Source organism: Rattus rattus, chromosome 15 (assembly GCF_011064425.1).
Source record: "Rattus rattus isolate New Zealand chromosome 15, Rrattus_CSIRO_v1, whole genome shotgun sequence".
Taxonomy (NCBI): Eukaryota; Metazoa; Chordata; class Mammalia; order Rodentia; family Muridae; genus Rattus; species Rattus rattus.
Window position 1 is genome coordinate 40734704 of NC_046168.1, and position 11042 is coordinate 40745745.

The following is an 11042-nucleotide window of genomic DNA, read 5'->3' on the forward strand; positions in this document are numbered from 1 at the left end:
GGCAGGAGGAGGAGGAGGGAGGCAGGAGGGAGGAGGAGGAGGAGGAGGCAGGGAGGAGGGAGGGGAGGAGGAGGAGGAGGAGGAGGCAGGAGGGAGGAGGAGGGAGGAGGAGGCAGGAGGAGGAGGGAGGAGGCAGGAGGAGGAGGAGGAGGAGGCAGGAGGAGGAGGGAGGAGGAGGAGGGAGGGAGGGAGGAGGAGGAGGGGAGGAGGAGGGAGGAGGAGGAGGGAGGCAGGAGGAGGGGAGGCAGGGGGAGGAGGCAGGAGGAGGAGGAGGAGGGAGGAGGTAAGAGGCAGGGGAGGCAGGAGGAGGAGGCAGGGGAGGAGGCAGGAGGAGGGGAGGAGGAGGCAGGAGGAGGAGGAGGAGGAGGAGGAGGGAGGAGGGAGGAGGAGGAGGAGGCAGGAGGAGGCAGGAGGAGGAGGCAGGAGGAGGAGGCAGGAGGAGGAGGCAGGAGGAGGCAGGAGGAGGAGGCAGGAGGAGGAGGCAGGAGGAGGCAGGAGGAGGAAGGAGGAGGAGGCAGGAGGAGGCAGGAGGAGGCAGGAGGAGGAGGAGGAGGCAGGAGGCAGGAGGAGGAGGCAGGAGGAGGCAGGAGGAGGAGGCAGGAGGAGGCAGGAGGAGGCAGGAGGAGGCAGGAGGCAGGAGGAGGAGGCAGTAAGTTCCTTAGTGGTCTCTGCTTCAGTTTCTGCCTCCAGGTTTCTGTATTGAGTTCCTGCACTGACTTCCCTTCAGGATGGACTGTGAGCTCTAAGACAAAATGTATCCTTTCTTCCTCAAGATGCTTTTGGTCAGAGTGTTTATCAAAGCAATTTAAAAACCTCACTAAACCATCTGGTTATTAGGGGGGATGAATGGAGCTGTGAGGAACACCAGAGAGTAATGGAAGGGCAAATACTATCAAAAGATATCGTGTGAACTTATGAAAACGCCACAGCGAACCACACCACTTCATAAAGTTAAAAATATGTTCAGAGTTCTGAGGGAAATTTTATTTCTGTCTCGCTTATCTTTCTACAGACAAACATACCTTCAGACTTGCATGTGCATGAATGTTAAATGTGCATGATTATTCCCTAAAGTGGAAACTAATTTAAAGGGTCATCTCTATTGAACTCTAATTTATTACATTTCTGTTTATAGAATGTGTGTGCTCCAACAAATACTTGCTACAGCTATTCAAAATTACCACATAGTAGTGCAGTATAGTAGTGCAAGCCTTTAGTCCTCATACTCAGGAGGCAGAGGCAGGGGATCTCTGTGAGTTCCAAGTCAGTCTGTCCTATAACAAGTATCAGAAAAGCCAAGACTAACTAGAGAGAACCTGTTTCCAAAAAATCTAATACCGCATTGTTTTACTGAAAATTACTGAATATTTTTATTCAGATATATTTTCTTATGAGCTGTAAACCAGTGGTTCTCTAGCTTCCTAATGCTGTGACCTTTTAATACAATTGCTCATGTTGTGGTGATTCCCAACCATTAGATTACCTTCGTTTCTACTTCAAAACTCCAAGTTTGCTACTGTTATGAATTGTAGTGTAAATAGTTGATATGTGACTCCCAAGGGGGCTTCAACCCACACGTTGAGAACTGCTACTGTAGCCCAACTTGCCTATTTCCATTTCTTTTGGGGTCTGGGACCATAGCTTAGTGGCCCAGAACTTGCGCAGTGCGAAGATCTGGGTTTGATCTCCAGCGCTGCAAATGATACATAAATATAAACATATTCTGTTTTTATAGCTTCTCTTTATTCTTTTACATATTCAGAAGACATGACAGTGAACACACTGACACTGTCTTTTCTAGAATGGAGTGTTTTTTAACTTCAACTTATTACTAGGCATTTTTTTAGGTATATCGAAGGGAATCTGTGTTCCAATTATGTTTTATAACTGTGTCAACTGAATTTTTTCTTCTTTCTCTCAATTTTTTTTCGAGATGGGGTCTCAGTATGTTACCCAGGATGATTTCAAACTCATGATCCTCCTGTCTCAGCTTCCCAAGTAGCTGGGATTATAGACACATGCCTGGCTTTAAGGCAATTGACTTCTGCAGGCAAATTTTGTCTTCATTGATTCTATATGTTGTTGCATTGTTTGCAGTAGGTTTATATTTGAGGTTACAGAATTTTCCAGGTATACAACCATTTATAAACAGTGGTCTCTGTATCAATGTCCAGTGTTTACAACTCTTTTCTTGTCTTATTCCTTGGTTAAATTTCCAGAAGTTTGCTAAGTGAAAATGGAGACCACAGAATAATCATTTTGCTGTTGGTTTTAGTGTTTCTTCTCTGAGCAAAATAATGGCCATTGACAAATGCTGAACTTTTCTGCTTTGTTAAGATTGTTAGACAAGTGGTGGTGCTGCACACCTTTAATCTCAGGACTTAAGAAACAGAGACAGGCAGATCTCCGAGTTTGAAGCCAGCCTGCTCTATAGAGTGAGTTCCAGGATACAGCCAAGGGCTACACAGAGAAACCCTGTCTCAAAAAACAAAAACAAAAACAAACAAACAAACAACAGCAGCAAAAATATTGTTATAATAAAATTAGGTATGTCAAAATTTGTTGAATGCTTTTTGAGGGCATATTTAGAGAAAAAAAGTTTTTTTTTTAAACCTTCAGTCTGTTTTACCAGGCAGATAACAGAAAAGGGTTTATGGATTTAAGCAGGGATTCAATTGCTTTTGAATTAAAGGTAAGCAGAAGCAGGCTGACTACACTGTAAAATGGTCCATTGCTGTCAGAATATGGAAGTTGTGCTCCTAGCCAACGTTTGTTGAGTGTCATCTAAAAAAGAAAACACACACACACACACACACACACACACACACACACACACACACACAAAACTGAGAACCTGAAAAGTCCTCTGAGCACATAGTCACTTAGAAGACTTGTAAGGGTCCAAAAATCACTGAAGGAAGGCCCTGACTTAGATAGTATGCAAAGACAAAGAGTGTTTATTCTGCAGAAACAACCAGCATACAGGAGTCAATCTTTCATGACAATCACGAAGGAGCTTACAGGCCTCTTTTTATGCAGGGCTAGGGAAATTTTCTAGAACAATTAGGTAATCTCTTACGTGATTGGTCCCCACCAAAGCAGTGACATCTGACATCGGTACAATTTTGATTGGCTACTATGTTAGTTCTTCTATATTTAGAAAGTGGGTCAGGTGGGCTGGAGAGATGGCTCAGTGGTTAAGAGCACTAACTGCTCTTTGGGAGGTTCAACTCCCAGCAACCACATGGTGTCTCACAACCATCTGTAATGAAATCAGGAGCCCTCTTCTCTCCAGAAATGGAGGTATGAGTACACTCACTGAAAACAGTGACAAGGTACTCGTACATAAAAAATAAAATCTTAAAAAGAGAGAGAGAGAGCAGGTTTGATAATCTAAATTTTCCTTGGTGCATGCTAGAGAGGTCACATGGAATAGCTTCTGATTGGCTTGTGCTAGGTGGTCAGTGGTCTGCATTCCTATGTCACAAACTTTTAACCACAGTATGAGATAAGGCTGCCCAGCACGGATGCCCATCCTGAGATAAGATATTTCCTATTCTGTGGCTATCTCCAGGCTGTTCTTGGGAGAGGGGTTTTATTACCCTGTTCCTGGAATTTATAATCTGTTCCTGGAGCTGGTGACTTATGGCCTGGTTCCTGAGACTGGTGACTTTTCTTTTGAAGTCAGGTCTGGTTCTAAAATGGAGACAAATGGGTTTATGTCATCCTTTCACACAAAACTTACAGAATTAAGAAAGGATATTAAAAGCTGTAAGGGAAAAAGACAATGCAACATATAAAGGTAGACCTGTTAGAATAACACCTGACTTCTTGATGGAGACTCTAAAGTCCAGAAGGATCTAGATGGTTGTTCTGCAGACTCAGAATACTATATCCAATGAAACTTTCAAACATAATAGATGAAGAAAAGACATTCCACAATAAAGCTAAATATAAGTAGTATCCATCTATAAATTCATCCCTATAGAGGGCACAGGAGAAAAATTCCAACCTTAAGAGGTTAACCACACCCAAGAAAACATAGGACTAAATAATGCCAAACTAGCAAATCAAAAGAAGGGAAACTTGAGTATATATGTGCTTGTGCACACACAATGCTCATGCACACACATGCACACATACACACACACTCACACTCACACATGCTGCCACACACACACACACACACACACACACACACACACACACACACACACACACACACACACCCCACTACAACAAAACAACAGGAACCAACAAACACTGCTCATGGATATCTTTCAACATCAGTGTTCTCAATTTCCCAAATAAAAAGGCACAGATTAACAAAGGGGATGTGAGAACAGAATCTACCTTTCTGCTGCATCCAAGAAACAGCTACATCAAGAATAGATGTCACCTCGGGATAAAAGGATGGGGAAAAGATATTCCAAGCAAATATGCTTAGAGGCAAGCTGGTGTGGCCATTTTAATACCCGACAAAATAAACTTAAAACCCAAAGAAATCGACGAGATGGGGAAGAACACCATATATTCATCAAAGGAAAGAATCACCAAGAAGACATTTTAATAATTAATTATTTTATGTGAGTACACTGTAGCTGGTGTGTCTGACACAGCAGAAGGAGGCATTGGATCCCTTTACAGATGGTTGTGAACCACCATGTGGTTGCTAGGACTTGAACTTAGGACCAGTGGTAGAGCTGTCAGTGCTCTTAACCACTGAGACATCTCTCCAATACAACATTTTAATTCTTAAAAACTATGCACCAAACACAAGAGCACCCAAGTCCATAAAAGAAACACCACTACAACTTAAGTCACGTATTGACCCTCAATACACCAATCTTGCAATAGGTCATTCAGACAAAAACTAAATAGAGAAATGCCAGAACTAATTTTATAAATCAATTGGTTGAGCGTCAGGAGTGAGTGAGGGGGGATGTTTCCTCTTGATATCTCTGTATTACAGCTCTTTTAGCCAAAGGTCTTCTCTGATCTTCTTCAACGAAACAGCTCCTTTAGATGATCTTAACTTGGACACATACACTTTATTCCAGCTGGGCTTGAATTCATACACTTTATTTGGGATGAGCTAAGGGTATATATGGACCTTGGAAAGTGGGAAGGAAATTTTAAGGTAATTGGTTAGAGTTTGAAAGGTCTATGAATAGCTCATTTGCATAGCAAAGTATTTCAGGAATGCCAGGTACTTGCTGGGTGGGTTCTTGGGTGGGTGGTTGGGTGGGAGGAGTTGAATTTGTAGGTCTGCCAAGGACCTTCTCCAGGTAGAGGGCATGCAGGGTCTGGATACTCAGACAAGATCAGATAAGGGGAAGCCCTGTTAGTAAAGGGAGTCCTCCATTTTGTACAATGCTCAGAGAAGCTATCAGATGTTGGCAGGGTAAACTTCAACCTAAATTAACAGGATTTCCCTACAGCTAATTTGAGAAGCAGGGTGCAGAGTCTTTATTCTTTTTTTTTTTTTTTTCTTTTTTCTTTTTTTCGGAGCTGGGGACTGAACCCAGGGCCTTGGGCTTGGTAGGCAAGCGCTCTACCACTGAGCTAAATCCCCACCCCCAGAGTCTTTATTCTTAGTCATATTATACTGTTTTTTTTTTTATAAGAACAAGGTTTATTTTTTATTTTATGTATCTGAGTCCACTGTTGTTCTCTTCAGATACACCAGAAGAGGCCATCAGATCCTATTACAAATGGTTGTGAGCTACCATGTGGTTTCTGGGATTTGAACTCAGGACCTCTGGAAGAGCAGTCAGTGCTCTTAACTGCTGAGCCATCTCTCCAGCCCCTTTGTTTTTTTTTTGTTTTTTTTTTTTTTCCTTACTGTACAAGGAATAGCTTACTAGTTGCATTATTTCTCAGGAGATAAATGTGAAGAACATGATGCCTATCTAAGGAAATACTTGTTGGAGTGTGAAGGCAATATTCTGCCACACCTTTGCAAACATCCTCGCTTTCAAGAGATGTCTGGCAAGTGCTTTGTCCTGACCTCATGTCAGTTCAGCCAGTCCCTTTTATTTCCCCTTTTTAATTTAGCCACATTTTGTAACATATCATTGAATACGTTGGTGTTTGTTGTGTCAATTTTTGATGTTGGGAGGTTTCTGTCTAGACCATTTAAAACAAAAACAAAAACAAAAACAAACAAACAAACAATGTAAACATATAAGCATAGGCAAAACTTGCAATCTTAATTTGATTAAATGGATTTAACTTCCCCCACGCCATCAGCAATACCCTCCAATAATCCACCACCAGATAGTCCTTGCAACTATTCTGCCAATGTGTGATTAATATCAGACTGTAATTACATTAACTTCGGAGTCATTTTTATCATAATTTGATAACTGTTTTCTAATCTTATCCCAAGGGAACAAGGTCTCATTCTAACCCACAGGAATAACACAGAACTGAGTCACATTCCAATCCCATCTTAATGACCATTGTCTTTGTAAGAAACAGCTTGATTACCCTAACAGGACCACAGCTGTCCTTAAATTGGTGATTCCAGTATGCAACACACTATCTATATGGCTTTGAGTATTCCATAGTTTTCCTGAATCAGGAAGTCATCTTTGAATAGAATGTATGTTTTGAATGCTTTGATGTAGGGCTGCTGCAGTGGCAACAGCAGTGTTAGGTGGCATTCATTCTCAGTCCAATGGCAATAATTAGTTCAACCATTCTTTCGGTCCTTTACTGTATTCAATATGATAAAACATAGACATGGGAGATTATTCCTAAGCTTGATCCATCTGTACAGATATCTAAACATTAATCTGGGCTCAGAGTACATGGATGCTGTGAGATCTCAAATGAACAGGAGTACTAGCAGTTAAACCTGTATATAAAGAACACTGAGAACAGGACACAAATCCTTCACATTGATTCCAAGTAGTTCCTCCAATCATAAACAAATAAGAAAGACATATTACGCTATAATATTATGAGATACTGAGAGAGAGAGAGAGAGAGAGAGAGAGAGAGAGAGAGAGAGAGAGAGAGAGAACATAGTATCATTTCATTGCTGGAAGTATTTTATATTGCCCAATGCTGACATTAGTTTCCAAAGATGTTCTTGAGCAACTCCTTTCTCCATATGAGGAGAGGGAGGGGACATCCCACTCCCATGCCATACTAACCCCTCAGACCCATTACTATGGATGGTGATGGTATTACATGAAACAATCTTAAGTCTTTGCCTTTCTGTTTGGTGTGAGCAGAACCTATAGTACTTCAGAGATCCTGTTGTTTGCCAGTCAAAAGGACAGGTATTGGAGCAGGGTCTTTTCCTGACAGAAAATGGCATTGTAGCCTCTTAATATTAATAGAGAAATTTTATCAGTATAGCAAACTAATTTTTGACTGTTTTATTAGGTAAATATAGCAATTCAATGACTGTATCATAATTGTGGTAAAATATGTCTGATAGAAAAGGATGTGCTAGAAAATTAAGTACTCTCGTACTCTGTTGTTGGGTCGATAGTCATTTGGAAAAAGTTTTATCTCTTGATCTATTGACCCGTTATTACTAGAAAATATTTTTCACTGTCTCTGGTAACAGTTTTTGTCATCAAACCTAAAGTTTGTTTAACTGAAATTGACATAGCGGCTGCAGCCTTGTTAGGGCTGCTATTTGTATAATACTCTTTCTCCACTCCTTTACTTTCAAGCTGTTATGTATCCTCATGCAAATGCTTGTGTCTTGCAGGAAGGACATATTTAGGTCTTGCTTTTTTTGTCTCTCCTGACAATCTTGGTCTTTCTACATAATTATTAATGTATAGCTGGACTTTTATCTATCACTTAATTATTTATCCTCTATGTCTCATTCTTACTTGGTTTTTCTGTTCTGTTTCACTGCTTTTTCTATCTTTATATATTTTCTTTCTAATTGTTTTATTTGGGTTACCATGGCTATGATGAAACAGTATGACTAAAAGCAAGGTGGGGAGGAAAGGGCTTATTTGGCTTACATTGTAAGCCAAACACATCTCTGTTTATCATCAAAGGAAGTCAGGACAGGAACTCAAACAGGGCCAGAACCCGGAGGCAGGAGCTGATACAAAGGCCATGGAGGAGTGCTGCTTACTGGCTTCCCTCCCAGGCCTGCTCACTCTGCTTTCTTAATGAACCCAGGACCACCAGCCCAAGGATAGCACCACCCAGAGTGGGCTGGGCCCTCTCCCATCAATCACTAGTTATGAAAATGCCTTACAGCTAAATCTTATGGAGGTATTTTCTCAACTGAGGTTGCTTCCTTTCGGATAGCTCTAGTTTGTGTGTCAAGTCGATATAAGAGTAGCCAGCTGAAGTTAACACCTGCACAGCTCACTGAGCACAAAGAACTGTAACTGGTACTTACATAGAGCCTCACCCCTACAGTCTAGTATCCTTGGCACAGAAAAGTACTCTGCAGACTATGGCAAGACACATGGAAACTACAATTCTCATTGGAACAATTCTGAGAAGGAACACACCTTCTTATCTGTTACCTCTGGACCAGCCAGCAGATACACCTATCAGTCCCAGACACTCTCTGTGCAGGCTGCTAGCTATCCTAGAATGGATCCTCTTGCCTTATTTTGTTGTTTTGAAATTATGTTTTGCCCAAATGCATTTAACTCATCTGCAAACAATGTGCTTTGAGAACCCTAGCAGCAGAGAATCCTTGGAGAGAAAGATTCTACACATTCTTCTACCTCTGTAGTAATGGATGGCATACTAAGAAAGACTTAGTTAGGCACGGAGTCAGGAGCTGTCTTTACTAACCACTGACATCACGAATACTACTAGATTTATACCTAAAGAAGATGAAGTCATTATACCAAAAGACACTCGCACCTGCAGCAGTATTCACAACAGCCAGAGCCATCTAGATGCCCCTCAGTGGGTGGGGAGAGAAACAATGCATGCTCTATTCATGCAACGGAATAATATCTCAGCAGAAAAGAGAACGAAGTCCTGTTATTTGCACCATGAATGGAACTTGAGGGTGCATGTTGAGTGAAACACAGCAAGTACAGAGAGACGAGTGGCATGTGTTCTCACTTATGTGTACAAACCTGTGTTGGTCTTGTAGATTACACAATGTAGAAGATGAAACGGCAGAGACAAGGGAAGGGAAGGTAAAGGGGATTGGGAAGGAAATTAGGAAGACTTTCAGAAAGAGGAAGACAAGAAGGAAGAGGAGTGGGAGGGAGAGAAGCAACAGCTACTCAGAAGGTAGCCAGTGCAGTTGTTCATATTAATATATAACAGTTGAAAAATTTCCAACATTATGGATCTCCCCATTTCTGTTTTTTTTTTTCTTAAAACAAGTCTTGTTATATAGTCCAAGTTGTCTTAGAATTCACAATCCTCCTGCCTCATCATGTCAACTATAGTGGCTACAGCTTGAACCGCCAAACATGGATATCATCTTCTTGGTGCACACATTCTTAACTTGTGCATTTATATAAAGGGTATGACTTCCATTAAAAATTCTCACAAGAATTTATTGGTGAGGAGTTTTGCTCTGTTTTAGCTAGGAGCTATTTCTGAGCAGTTTTCTGTATGTCTGATAGAGTACGCATTTGATGATATTTGAGTTTATTTTTCTATCTAACTATAAAATAAAGAACTCTCAAATTGCTGTCTGAAACTCACTTCGAAGTGATAGACCCGATCTCATCATCTGGGATGTGATTACTAAGTGGTGTGGTCAGAAAAATTACAATCCATATGCAGAAGCATGTGACCGACAGCTACTCAATGTCCTCTTGTATTATCTGGAACCAGGGGCCCTGGTTTGTACTCTGGTCTCTTCCTATGCAGACTGGTCTTCCTTAACTTTATTCATGAAGTGGAGGTGATACTCACACTATATAGCTGAACCTAGCTATTCGTAAGGATTAAATGGAAATCCATATGCAAAGCACCTACAAAGGGACTGCCATATGTTTTTTTTTAAATTGGATATTTTTTATTTACATTTCAAATGTTATCCCCTTCCCATCTCCCCGTACCTCTTCTTCTATGAGGGTGTTCCCCTATCCATCGACCCGCCCCTTCCTGCCTCCCTGCCCTGACATTCCCTTACACTGGGGAAGGGAGGGGAGTTCAGGCTTTGGCAGGACCAAGGGCTACTCCTCCCATTGGTATCCAACAAGGCCATCCTCTGATACATATGCAGCTGGAGCCATGGGTCTGTCCATGTATACTCTGGATGGTGGTTTAGTCCCTGGGAGCTCTGGTTGGTTGGTATTGTTCTTATGGGGTTACAAGCCACTTCAGCTCCTTTGGTCCTTTTTTTTAACTCCTCCAATGGGGACTCCGTTCTTAGTTTGATGGTTGGCTGCAAACATCTGCCTCTGTATTTGTTATGCTCTGGCAGAGCCTTTCAGGAGGCAGCTATATCAGGCTCCTGTCAGCACAAGTACTTGTTCTTAAATGCAGGGTTTGTTTACTTGCTTATATTCCCTCCTAGAAGTCATGAGAGGAAGAATCTTGCACATGGCCTTCAACCAAGAATTCCCAGGATCTAGAATGGCTCCTGGCACACAGCAGAAGCTAGAATGATGAAGGCATTTACTAAAGGAGAGGCAGAAGTACACATAGCCAGCCACTGGTTGCTTCTGAGAGAAAGATCCATTTTTCTCAATTTCCCACACAGAGTCTTAGGAATCTCTCATTCCACGAATACAGTCCAAGACAGCAACTATGGCTTTCCTGGCTCTGATACCTGCTTTTGCGGGAGATGTTTTTTTCTTTGAAAATATAAAATAATATACATTATCATTACTAATTTTCACCAGGACGTGAAACAGAAATAGAAAACAGTACTATCATATGAAAAATACTTAGGTTGGTATAACACGAGTACAGTTTAAAGGAACACAAAGCATTTCTCCGCAGAAATGGGCGTGAGCGAACAGAACAGACACCAGCACTAACAAAGCTCATATAAATACAAAATTGAGCCAAGCCACGTTGTGTCACACAATTCCGTGTCCACCTTGCCCCCTCAATCAGGTTCAGTA